General features: G+C 36.1%; 1 protein-coding gene across 1 annotated transcript in view; it reads right to left on the bottom strand.

The window, feature by feature from the left end:
- Nucleotides 1-386: 386 nt before the first annotated feature.
- Nucleotides 387-13,779, bottom strand: part of LOC126878335 (histone-lysine N-methyltransferase 2D-like) — an 80,227-nt gene continuing 66,834 nt past the window's right edge. Inside the window, exon 5 of the mRNA XM_050641034.1 lies at nt 387-912. The gene's annotated coding sequence lies outside the window, so the exon portion shown is untranslated. The remainder of the gene's footprint in view (nt 913-13,779) is intronic.

Raw genomic sequence — 13,779 nt, 5'->3', positions numbered from 1 at the left:
TGCGATGTCGTATAAAAAATTCATTTCATTTTTTCACTGATCATTCTCTGATAAATCCAGATGCGAGATACGGATTTCCTGGCCTCTGGTTACAAACGATTTTTAACTGCGTGCAATAGTAAGTTATTGATCACATGCAACGCTAACTTAACCTAACTCGAACACGTGCGACATTTACGCAGGAGAGTTCATAGAAATAATCGCAGGTATAAAAGAATTTTTTAGTCTAAAACGAAGAAAAGTAGATCGATATTTTTGCAACAGTCTCAAAACAATTAGTTTGTTATTTTACATTTTAAGCGATTCTCTCTATACGTGCATAGATATTATTAAATCAAGTTCTTGGATATTAATTAATTACTAAATCGAGTAACAACACACGAATGTTATAGTAAAGTATTCTTTATTTATTTATTTATTCTTAATCCCTGCTTTGTGCCTTAGGATGGCTCCTGATTTACATTCTACTTGTTTACAATATATGCTTAACCATATTTATACTATAATCATAACTAACAATCTTTCTTATTATTACCTTTCTTATTAAAATATCAACCTACTGCTAAACAGCTAGTGTCCTATTGTTATTCATATTATCGTCCCTAACTCTACTATGTACTACTCCATTACAGCTTAGTTTTTCGTACATCGTTGCAATTTATATTTAACTTCTATTGGTGTAAAATGTAAATTAAAAGAACGATGGTATATCTTTCAGACGAAACAACATCGATGCCGAGGCTGTTAGAATTTGACGGATGTTCTCTGGCGAGGGCGATTTCCAGCTGATTTTATCTCTTTTGTCTCTCGCGGATCTCCGCCGCGAAATTTCTCTCGTAAGCCCGAACTGGTGGTCCGAGCGGCGAGAATTCCTGTTCTTTTTTATATTCCAACCACTTGTCCGATGTGCTCCTGCAAAATGAAAGCGTGTTATTTGCTGCGAATAGTGGCGACACTCGATTCTTCGGCCAGGGTGAAGGATATTGGAAACGAAATGCCCCAGCTTGTTCGTCGCGCGCCTCGTCGCATCGACACGAGTGTACTACTCGAGGCCAGCAGCGGATGGAGAAGTCCGCGGCCGAGTAGTCGGCCGAGTGACTCGATTCTTCGGATATTAAACTCTGAAGATGCCGCACTTCGCCGCGGCATCTGACTCAGCGAGTGTCATTAATAACTTGGAGAAGATAGATAAAGTGCTAAACACCGTGAGCTGTGTGCTCGAGCACACGTCATTACCCTGACTACCGAACAACTCGATTAAAGGGTTCCTAAATGCACCGACCTTGTCGAGGTCGCTACTCACCGCCAGCTTTTCAAAGGCAACTTTTTCAACTCTCCGTGGAGTCTTCTCCCGCTGATCGAATATCCTCGATAAAGGAGCGACGATTTTTTTCCATTAAATATAGTAATCGCGTGTAATTTTACATCACGCGGAAAGATTCATAGCTACGGATTATTCGTTCTCATTTTCTTCTATTCATTCAGACTTTTAATTCTTTTTTTGTTCAAATTTCTCTTAGAAATCAGATTGTTTTTTTTTTCAAGTAGAATAACAGATTGTATTGATATTATTCTAGTAATAGATACAGAAAACACAAACAATTTGATTTATTTAAATTGTACAGGTTAGAAGGTGAAATTTTTGTTTGAAATATCTCTTTGTCAACGTAGAACGAAATTCTAACATTTTTTAGACACAGTTGTGTGAGATATTGTGCGTTGTACGCGTCATATACATTTATAATTTCAATTCAATTTTTAATTAAATTTATCTCTCCGTTGTTCGTAATTACCAATAATTTCAACGAAATAAATTAATATCGTTTTGCCGAGAGTTAAGACATTAAGATACGATTGCTTTCAAGGATAAAAATTCCACGCTTCATCGAAGCAGTACAATTTGCAACCTGCTGATCTGCATAATATCTTTATCTCTGTAAAGAAATCGGAAATTTAGTAACCTGTACGTTCCAGTCCCGTGCTATGATATATGTATGCCCAGTATATCGATATAATCCAATATTAGGGTGATTTCGCGGCACCCTAGCTCGAATGGCGAAGAACTTTCGTCTCGCGGAGGGCAAATGTTTTAAATCGATGGGCAAAGACAGGAGGGAAGGAAGCTGGTATTTGGCACCATCCTCCGGGTCATTTCTTGCCGCTTAAACGCTTTGACGGCTGAAATGGGAAAACTTAGCAAAGAGCAATTTTAGAAGCAACGCGTTGCTTGTGTATCAACTCCTACGATTAAATAAACGAAAGTGTTAATTCCAAATGATACTTCAAAGGTATAATAAAAGTTGAGCATCAACGTGTTGAGCATTTAATACGTTGCATGTATCTATCCATAACACGCTGTTACATCTAACTACGATATTATTGAAGTTAAATTTTTATCACTGGGAATATTAGGTACGTGTTTATGGTCATATCAAATATTTTTCAATCCACGTACTGTAAAATAGCGAAGCAAAAAAGAGATATTTTCAAAACTTTGTCCGTTAAATATCAATTGAATTTTATTTGAAATACGTATCTTATTTATTAATTATCAGATGGAGAAAGAATAGATCGAAAGGTGATCGATTTGTAGAATACCTGGCATAATATAATTGAACTTAATTATATGAATTTAATTAGTTAGAAGCCTCGTAACTCAATCACAATGAAAATAGATATAAGAGACAATTTGAGCATATAACGTAGGATTTTCTCATAGTATTTATAGCATTTGTATTTGTCAATGTTTTAAATGAACGATTAATGCGTTTTCAAAATATAGAGAAATCGAACGAAGAAATTGAAATTTTCCTTTTAATATGGAAAGATTAATATATAGATACATATATCGACGTTTAAGTAGCGGATTAATTAACGCGATATCGATATTACTATTATTAGCGATAATTAAGCAACAAATAACAGCAAATGAAACATAAGTTTAACGCATGTTCGATGCGTTAGGGTGCCAAGATTTCTCGATGTGTACGTGTAGTATGGTAATTTTAATTATGAGATAGTTCACTGCGATGTCGGTTCCGCGCAGAGAAAATTACTGCACGTGGAAGGGGTGAATCCGGTGGATGGGGTAACAATGTATTATGTGTTCCCCTGTCAACCCCTCACGTTAACCACAAACCCCTTCTATTCACCCCCAACAATTCGTTAACTGCTATCGAATTGACTTTAACCGCCGTAAGTTGAAAGTGCAACCCCGTTACCTTTAACAAAAGTTTACAATCGCCTCGACCAGACGCGAGCAATCGTATTTCGTTCCTTTGATTGGTAAAAAAAAAATCTACATGATAAATAACAGGATAATATAACAATTTTTGGCTTAAATTAAAAACAGATTTTATCATTTTTCAGAGGACAGGAAATAGTTAAACGAAGCTCTACGAAACATTTTCAAATGAAAAATCAAAATAATTAAAGATCGCAAAATCTTTCGAATGATCGAGAACCTTAAGATGTTATTAGATAAATTATGAATGAAATTTCGACATAATAAATACACGGAAGTAAGATAAAATTAAATTAGATTAAAGATTACTGTAATAATGTAAGAGAATGGTATTAAAACAAACATTGGCTATGTATCGTTTTATTTAAGCTCACAAACGAATCATAGTTTCGTCATCTGAATTGAAGATATACAGGGTCGTACAAGCGGAAAGGAGGTGATTCTAAGCGAAAAAAGAAGTCGAAAATATAGAATAAAAATTTTTCGTTCGAGGCTTTGTTTTCGAGAAAATCGACTTTGAATTTTCGCTCCGCACGCGTGCACTTTATCACGTCTCGTTATAACGGATCTCACTGTAGATTTTTAAAAAAATTAAAAAAAACAAATGAAAAATTTTTTATTCTATATTTTCGACTTCTTTTTTCGCGTAGAATCACCCCCTTTCCGTTTGTACCACCAATTATCAACCACCCTGTATAAGAAGCGTAATTCATGAAATAGGAATGCACCACTCAACATATTCTTATATCAATTAATTTAATCAATAAATAAGATACTATAAAGTAGCCTATCTCTAAAGTATTATAATCTCTTATGTATTAGCTTGTATTGGTACAGTTACACTTAAGAAGCGCACACTATAATCTATAAATATTACTTTCACAGCAATAGAGCAAACTTATATTTGCAGTAATCGAACGAGTTTTTATTCTCTGGCTTAAAATTGTTTAAGAGATATTATATCAGCCAGGTATCGTGAAACTTCCACCAAGTTAAGCGAAATCGAAGTGGTTCCTATCGTGGTATATGTTCGAAAGTAGCAATAAACTTACCCGCGTGGGAGGGTTTCAAGGATGAATTGTTTAAAACTACCCTGTCGCGTGTGAGCTCTCGTTGTCGAGAATGAAATGAAAAGAGGTTATAGATATGAAGAGTTCTGGGGGATTTGTAGCCATCTTCTATACGGCATCTGTATTATACAACCGATGGGAAGGGAGCAACGTATTTCGCGGAACATTGAGCCCCATGGACTTTAAAATACATCCGAAACCGAATCTGTCTCTCTTTCTGTGTACTCTGAAAATTTCTCTCCCCCCCCCCCCCTCCCCTCCCCCATCTATATACTCGCTGCGCTATCTGTTTTCTGATCGTATAATGTTACCCTTGCGTTGCAATTTTTATAACATTTTCTGTTTATGGAAAATAATTTAATATATCGTAAATTATGAAGAAACAATATTTTACAGGGAACTGAGATAATGTAAAAATAATTAAACAAAGATAATCACGTTATTGTACGAAAATTTTTGATGAACAGCGAAATATAGTCGACAAAATTTTATAATACGATCGACATAAATGTTTAATCGACAAAAATGTTAGGTACATTTGGATAAGCTTTAAGGAGTAAAATTTTGGCTGTGAATCTCTCAGAAGCTAAACTGATCGATTCAATTTTTTATAAATTTCCTAATTTCGTTATGCATATATAATTTCGTTATGTTATTTCTGCAAGTTCATTTATAGCAAATTCGAAGGAAAATATTAAGGAATATTTGTAACGTATTACCATCTTAAGAATCGCACAATACTCTTTTAAACGTGCCTTACGAACTACGTTAGAAAAACATACTTCTCTGATTTTTTCTCGAAAAGAAGAAAAGGAGCAAGCAACGATACTGGCAGCATATTTTGGAAAATAATTTATGTTCGAATAATTAATCATTCTAAAATTGAAAATACCGAGAAAGCTTCGTCGCTGAACTATTTCAGAAGGAATATCGATAAAGTAAGGCTCGTCGAATCCGAACGCACCGATAACGTTAACGAAACTTAAAGAGGTATAAAAATACTTCCGAACATTTTTGATTTGATATGTCAATTAAGATAGCGAGTCTTATCTGTCGCTATGTGCCTTGTGCGCTCAGCGCACGAGAATGCGTAACAGAAGGGAAGCACATAGAGGGTAATACATAGAACACATACATAGGGGTTTGCACGCCGGGAGAACTTTATGGGGGCTTCGAGTATATTTCCTGATTGAGCGGACTAATCCACGCAAAGGAGGTTTTATCGTCGAGGTATACGTAATCGAAGGGGGTCTCGTCTCCATGCGAATGTCGCGTGGATAAGTAACGTCAGAATCAAGAAGTTCCATGAAAAAATTATTTAATTACGTGCATCGAACATTTTTTGATATTTATGTCACATAGAAAAATATACCTGTACCTTGCCATACATAAATCGTAGCTATGCATCTAACATCAAATACAGATTATTATTTTTCTTTCAATCAAACTCGATCGTAAAATATTTTGTTAAAGAATTACCCTCGACCAATTATCGTCCTAATGCCACGTATACGCCTGAATAAAGCATCACTTTCAACAAAGTTCGTCTTAGCGGCAGATCGAGAGACGCTCAGTCCGAACTCTGACGAACTTTCCCTCTGATCGAAGTTTCGATGGTTACCATCGAAATGGACAATAACGAGAGAAGTCTGAAATCCCGTAGAGTGTTTATGCAGGACCATTTCCAAGTCTTCTCCCTATCCGTTTCGCCGCAACTATACTATCGCGGGCACAATAAAAATAGACCTCCCGTATAGGTTAGCCCGCTTACTATCAGGCCGCAAGTTACGATTAAAAGAGCGAGTCGCAGACCCGCCCAGGCCGTGTCTCGAATTCTCAGTTTCTAGGAAGACTTGCAGGGGATTCGATAGGAGTGCCAGAGGGGCCAAAAGGCCAAGCTCTCTGGAGGACTAGCCTTTACCCCACGCGGGTTTATGCTTATCGTAAACATCGCCGCAGACAAATCTCGTGGCAACCCGGTTCAATGGATGGGAATTCGTGTGACGGTAGCGCAGAAAAACGCCGATATAATGCGACGAAATTGTAAATACGAACTGGGGATGCCTCGACGAGAACCGATGAATACGTCCGCGATTTCCGTGATTCTCTCTGGTTGCATGTACCTTCAGAAGATACCGAGTACTGCCCATACGGTGTTTTACGAATGTGCGTGGAATAACGCAAGAGATCAGGCTAAAGATCGACAATGGTAGGTCAAAGTTGTCGCATAATGGGGAAAAATGATGTTCCACTAACGTATTACGATGATACCAACGAGAGAGGAGATTGTAATTTTGTACATGTACATATACAAAATCATAATTTGCGTGGTAATTATACGTATGTATAAAATTATAACGTAATTACGTGGAAATGTTGCCACTGTAACGACCGTTTCGGCTAGTTTCGGCCGCAACTTTTACATCAAGAATTAATAAAATATGATTTTTACTGTGTTTGTAGGAAAATTTAAGAAAAAAGTTTGTAAGAAAGTTCATTTCTCTGGTTATTACATCTAATAGTTATGAAATAATTCGAAATAAACGTCCTTCTCTCATACGAAGACGAAGTTATCCGAGTATCCAAATAGCATCATCGTTAGTTCATGATTAGATAGTCAAGATTCTACTATACAGAGTGCCCAAAAATAAATGGGGAATATTTTGGAGACGACTTCGGCACGTCTAAGCAATAAAAAGATGCTCGTACGAACATGTGTGTACTATTTGATTTCGAATATAAGCTGTAGACGGCTTTAACGTTAATCTCGTCAGGCCCGGTCAGATGAGATGGTTTCAAAATTTAATTCAAAATTGTCCATTCATTGTTACTTCTTTCGTTCCTCCAGCTTTGCGTAAATTCTTGTATTTTCTCGATTTCTCAATTTTTCTCAATATAAGAGTTTACATAAAGTTAGACGAACGAAATAAATAACGATGAATATACAATTTTCAATTAAATCTCTGGCTAGGCCTGGTAAGATTAGTGTTAGAACGACTATGCTATTCTCTCCATATGCCCAGACGTTGCTCGGATTTCCCGGAAACCTTGTCCAATTCTCAATACCCTTAATGAACGAACGAATTATATATCGCGATACAAAATTCGTTGCAACACGAAAACAAAGTCCAATCGGATGTTCGTTTATATTTGTAACTTTTAATAAATAGTAATTGCTTTGATGCGTCCAAGTAGCTGCCACATATTTACCACTTATTCCGCGACACCCTGTATATATCCTGATTCTGAGAACATTTTGAGTACCCGACTAAGGCTAATTCCTCTAACACCACTTTGCATGTAGACCAGAGGCGAAACTGGCAGCAGAGTACGCGCGAACTCTGATCTTTTCCAATAAAAACGGCAAGAGGGTGTTGGCTATGCGGTCAGTCTGGCCACTGGTTAATGTGTAGACATTTTCTGTTCACGGCTGTATCAGGTCGAAGAATGAATATTCATCAGTAAACACCGGCAGCGGTTTGCAAAGGGTTCGCGAGAGGGTTGTACGCGGAGATAGAGAAGGGAGAACAAGGTGGTTCACGGTGGTTTGGACAGTACCGGGGGAGATCTGCTGTGACTTGTGCAGATATAAACGTGGCTCCGGTTGAGAGGGACATTGTTTACGATATTACATCTGTAATACCGGTCAAGTGGCCAGCGTCCAGTGGTGTTCCGTAATCTCTTCTGTGCCAGGACTTTGTTCCTGACCAGATACAGCACGTCGGGCTGCTCCAGCCCTGGTAATGACGGTGGTCTCGTAAGTGCATTAAGGATAGCATGCTGGTTTAACACGTTTCTCAAGTATCTGCTGCAGTATGCACGTATCCTTGTTGCCTATGCAGCGTTACGCTGCGCTCGGATGTTATATTTTGATCGTTATCAAAAGTTGGGAATAAAATATGTAGCGTTAGTCACGATGTGATATGTTTCACGATGACATTCGTGCATGAATTATGAATAAATGGCTTTCGCGAAATTGTTTAAGAGACGAAGATGATGACTCGAATAGCGATATGGATATATGTTGGAATAGATTGAAACAAATGATAAACTCATCGAGTTTGTCTCGTTTCAGTTATAATATGCTGTCTCTTTTCTCTTAATCTTTTAAACTATATATGCTCAGGTTAATCGTAAACGTTCCCTGGTATTAGTAATCCAAACTTGGAAATTCATCTTCTAGATAGCAATTGATATGTACAGGTAGTAGAATAAAACACAGTACTATACTGAATTGCAGGATTCTAAAAAATAAGGGCGTTTCTGATGAAATTATTTTTTGAGATATTCAGGTTCAAAGTTTCATTTCGTTAATAAGACAGTAATACCGATGGAATATTTTTCCAAACAAAGTTGGGTAAAGTTTATTGTCAGCGAAAAATGGAATGACGACAAAATACACATTAATTTTAATCTGAATAAAAAACGGCGTGATATTAAAAAAAGAAAAAAAAACGATTCTGGACGCCTTTCCTCGCCAAATTTTTTGTTTCTTCTATCCAATTATCGCGATATATAGTTGTCAATTTATCGACACACGGTCAGGTTTATAGATTCTAAAAATGAAACGAGAGGAAAAGGGACATTTTTCGAGAAACGTCCTAAGAACCCTTCGATTTATAATTGCTATTAATGTACCGTAATATTTGTTATCCTATAAAAAGAGATTAAAAACGGTTGAAGCTTCGAAGCTTTTACTGGATATAGGTCATCAATGAATAACATTAGCCGTAATCGGAATTCCTAAATTCGGTTTTTACCGTAACCCGCAATTTACTGTTAATTAATACAGTGATTTTACCGATACCAACTGTCCGCCGCAGAAGTCGCTGGCCGAAGGACAAACATCGCCGTAGCTGGGGAGGACGATGTTTTGATTCTGGCTGTTATAGAGAAGACATATATCACTGGTCCACCCCATTGCTATAGATGCCAGTAGTTAGGGTGGCGAGCTGGGCCCGAATGGACACGAGGCGATTTATTGCCACATTCGATATATATGATTATTTAAATCTTTCCCAGTTGTCGCAGTCATTCGGCATTTTCGTGCGTCGTGTGCTGCGAATTTTTCAGTTTAAGTCGTTTTTAGAAAATATTCTCGAATCGTATTCAACATCGATCTTTCTACGATAGATAATTTACCAGCAAGATGAGTAATAAAAGAAATTGTAATGTTTGAATATATTTTCAATAAATGTTGATATGTAATCAAAGATTGACTATTTTCTCCAAGTCGATGTACCTTTTAAAACAATTGAGACGTTGAAATATGAAATGTGAAAATTTCTACATTATTTAGTTAATATTATTCGGATTACATATTATTTGAAATATTTGCATTTCATTTGTTGAGGGTTACGATGTAATTATTTTATTTCATTTGAGAGGACAATTGATATTTTTCTTTGTTAAAGCATCGAAAATAAGTGTTTTGTGATGTAAAAAGAGGTAAGTTATCGTATTATTTATGCGAATCTACGAGACTTCGATATGATGAGTATTATAGATATTTTCGTTAATTGAAAATCATTAACTTTAATTACGCGAGATATAAAGTTCTATTATCCTTAATCTTCCCTGACTAAATTAAAAAAATGTCTCGATGGTTGAACTGGACTCGAACGATTTAATTTCTAATTTTTATCTTACAAGTTACGTAGAACGACGAAATATATTTTGACGCGTAAATTCGCAGCCTGAAAAGCAGAAACAGCCTGGCTGGGAAGTCCGGCAACACGTTTCCGTTATGGAGATTGGTTTTGCTGACGGAATACAAAGCGTGTGTCTTGTGCAGGCTGTAATGGCAAAAGTACGGACATGATCTTAAACCGCGTATATTTCGAATAGATCCGTCACGAGTTTATTGAGATTGACACTTGCCTTTAACTTCGACGTGTTGGAGGATCTTAAAATTGAAGTATTGCCGAATATTATTTGCATTCGACCCGTACGATGTCTCGAATAAGATGGAACTTTGCGAGAAACCGCTAATATTATTAAATTCTTTCGGTATTTAAAAATAGAATATGACGAAAATTGTATGCCAAAAATATACAGTTTTATATGTATCTACGTAAATACGCCATTACACGTATCTATTTATTTTCATATTTATTTTTTAATCTCCATGAATACGTAAGTATAAATTTCACATTAATTCGTTGCAATGTAAGTTGAACCGTTTAACAGTGAACGACAACTAGAACTAGAAAATACGCAATTACACGTATCTATTTATTTTCATATTTATTTTTTAATCTCCATGAATACGTAAGTATAAATTTCACATTAATTCGTTGCAATGTAAATTGAACCGTTTAACAGTGAACGACAACTAGAACTAGAAAATGCACAATTACACGTATCCATTTATTTTCATATTTATTTTTTAATTTCCATGAATACGTAAGTATAAGTTTCACATTAATTCGTTGCAATGTAAATTGAACCGTTTAACAGTGAACGACAACTAGAACTAGAAAATGCACAATTACACGTATCCATTTATTTTCATATTTATTTTTTAATCTCCATGAATACGTAAGTATAAGTTTCACATTAATTCGTTGCAATGTAAATTGAACCGTTTAACAGTGAACGACAACTAGAACTAGAAAATGCGCAATTACACGTATCAATTTATTTTCATATTTATTTTTTAATCTCCATGAATACGTAAGTATAAATTTCACATTAATTCGTTGCAATGTAAGTTGAACCGTTTAACAGTGAACGACAACTAGAACTAGAAAATGCGCAATTACACGTATCAATTTATTTTCATATTTATTTTTTAATCTCCATGAATACGTAAGTATAAATTTCACATTAATTCGTTGCAATGTAAGTTGAACCGTTTAACAGTGAACGACAACTAGAACTAGAAAATGCGCAATTACACGTATCAATTTATTTTCATATTTATTTTTTAATCTCCATGAATACGTAAGTATAAATTTCACATTAATTCGTTGCAATGTAAGTTGAACCGTTTAACAGTGAACGACAACTAGAACTAGAAAATGCGCAATTACACGTATCAATTTATTTTTATATTTATTTTTTAATATCCATGAATACGTAAGTATAAATTTCACATTAATTCGTTGCAATGTAAATTGAACCGTTTAACAGTGAACGACAACTAGAACTAGAAAATGCGCAATTACACGTATCAATTTATTTTTATATTTATTTTTTAATCTCCATGAATACGTAAGTATAAGTTTCACATTAATTCGTTGCAATGTAAGTTGAACCGTTTAACAGTGAACGACAACTAGAACTAGAAAATGCGCAATTACACGTATCAATTTATTTTCATATTTATTTTTTAATCTCCATGAATACGTAAGTATAAATTTCACATTAATTCGTTGCAATGTAAATTGAACCGTTTAACAGTGAACGACAACTAGAACTAGAAAATGCGCAATTACACGTATCAATTTATTTTTATATTTATTTTTTAATCTCCATGAATACGTAAGTATAAATTTCACATTAATTCGTTGCAATGTAAATTGAACGGTTTAACAGCGAACGACAACAACAATGAACTAGAAAATGAACTAGAAAATGAACTAGAAAATAATCGCCTCTTTATTCGCAAGGTTCATCGTGTCTGTGGTATCGGATATACAAAAAGTCTCAACCTTTTGTGTCTCTTATCAGCTTCTATTCTAAAGAAGATTAAAATCACTTCGACACTTTCTCTGGCTATCCAAGGTTGCAAGGAGGGTGTGAGAGTTACGATGCAGAAAAGAACCGCGACGAATTCAGAGTTCACGGCGAATACGAAGGCAGATCGATAGGTTGTCTAAGACCGTGTCTGACAGGAAAGTCGAAATCTGTCGGTGGCAGAAATATTCGAAGCGCACGGCGTATTTCACGCCTAATTTCTCGCAAATTCCGTGCTGAATATTCTTCGTTCTCAATCTCATGCGGGCCACGTGCCATTCATCTTTTAGCAGCCCTAGCCGCTTGAATTCTCAGCATCGAACCGCGTTTTGAGTTCCTTAATATCTTATTTCCTCCTTTTTCATCGATGGTTTTCTTTTCTTTCTAGAAAATAATCTTTCCTCTTAAAGCGATGTATTAGAAACTGTCGAATATTAATTCCTTCCAAACTTCTTAACGCTTTCTTAAACATTTTGTCCAACACGGTACTTATTTTTTCTTTTTTTAAGTAATACCTACGGTTTTGTGACCTATTTTAGCGATTATAATATAAAATACAATGTAATATTGTTGATAATTATAGAATGTCGCATGAACAACTAATTTTTGAAATTTAATCACAATGACAAGAATAGATCAACTTTATCGCAGGTAAACGGCACTTTTACAGACGAAACACTCGTCGAATCTATCTTTAATGATGTACAGTCTACAGTGACTTTGAAAAATTCACGTGTCAGAGATCATCGAACTCGTATTGCAGTGGTTATACCACTTACACGCTCGGTATATCATCACTGTACGATTCCGAGCGAGAAGAAATAAAAATAATCTTGAAGTTCCAAAGAACGTTCGTAGCTAGAGGTAGATAAAGAATCCTATGCTCATCGTAAAATATCTTCTTCCAAAAAGAACGACCTGTTCGTCGAACGCATCTTTTAAAAAAGATTTTAAAAAATCTTTTAAAATTAAAAACCATAGTTCCGACGATATTCTCATATCTCGCGTTGATCGACCTTTTTCAGGACCAGAATTTCATTTCACATCGCGAGAAACATTATTTTTTATTAACTACAAATAATAGAAACACGTTTCTTCTGATAATTTCGTGGAAATGAAACGATTTGCGCTAGTTTTGCCTGAAACAAATACATCTCCCGTTGTGTACGCTCCATACGGTTGGCAAAAATTAAAATCAGTTAAAACCAACTACTCTGTACGTTGAAGCTCCTTACAAATTACTATATCCGTGTCGTTCGACGATATATACGACGATTACATCATCGAACAATTTGCTATTTCAAACGAAAAGCTATCGTCCAGTAAGAACGTAGCGCGAACAAATATCACGTACCACGAGTATTCGTATCTGTACATAAACATAAAAGAATGTCTGATCCGATGGCTATCGTTTGTACGGTCATTAACATGAGCAACGAAAGGCACTCGGCGCGGAGATATTTCGGTCAGGACGTGCGTTGTACTCGGTGTCGTCGGTTCACCCCATATTTCTTTCGAAGCTGGCCTACCCCTACCGTATACCTCCTGCCTACACGCACGCACACCAGTCTAGAAATTCATTAGGGGTATCTGATATTTCTGGTGGGTGCTTCGCGCCGGAATAAATCATACGCGTGGCCCAACGGAAGCGTTTTGCCGGTACGCCGAGCTTCTTCCTCGGTGCATGCGCGATCTATCCGTTTTATCTCCTCTGTGCGAAAGAAGGGAATGAGCCTGGCCAATCACCACCGTGGATAGACGAAGAGACAGGAAAAAGAATCGGCA

The sequence above is a fragment of the Bombus huntii genome, chromosome 2, assembly GCF_024542735.1.
Source record: "Bombus huntii isolate Logan2020A chromosome 2, iyBomHunt1.1, whole genome shotgun sequence".
Classification (NCBI taxonomy): domain Eukaryota; kingdom Metazoa; phylum Arthropoda; class Insecta; order Hymenoptera; family Apidae; genus Bombus; species Bombus huntii.
The sequence above is the reverse complement of the archived record's forward strand: the minus strand, read 5'-3'. Positions and strand labels throughout refer to the sequence as shown.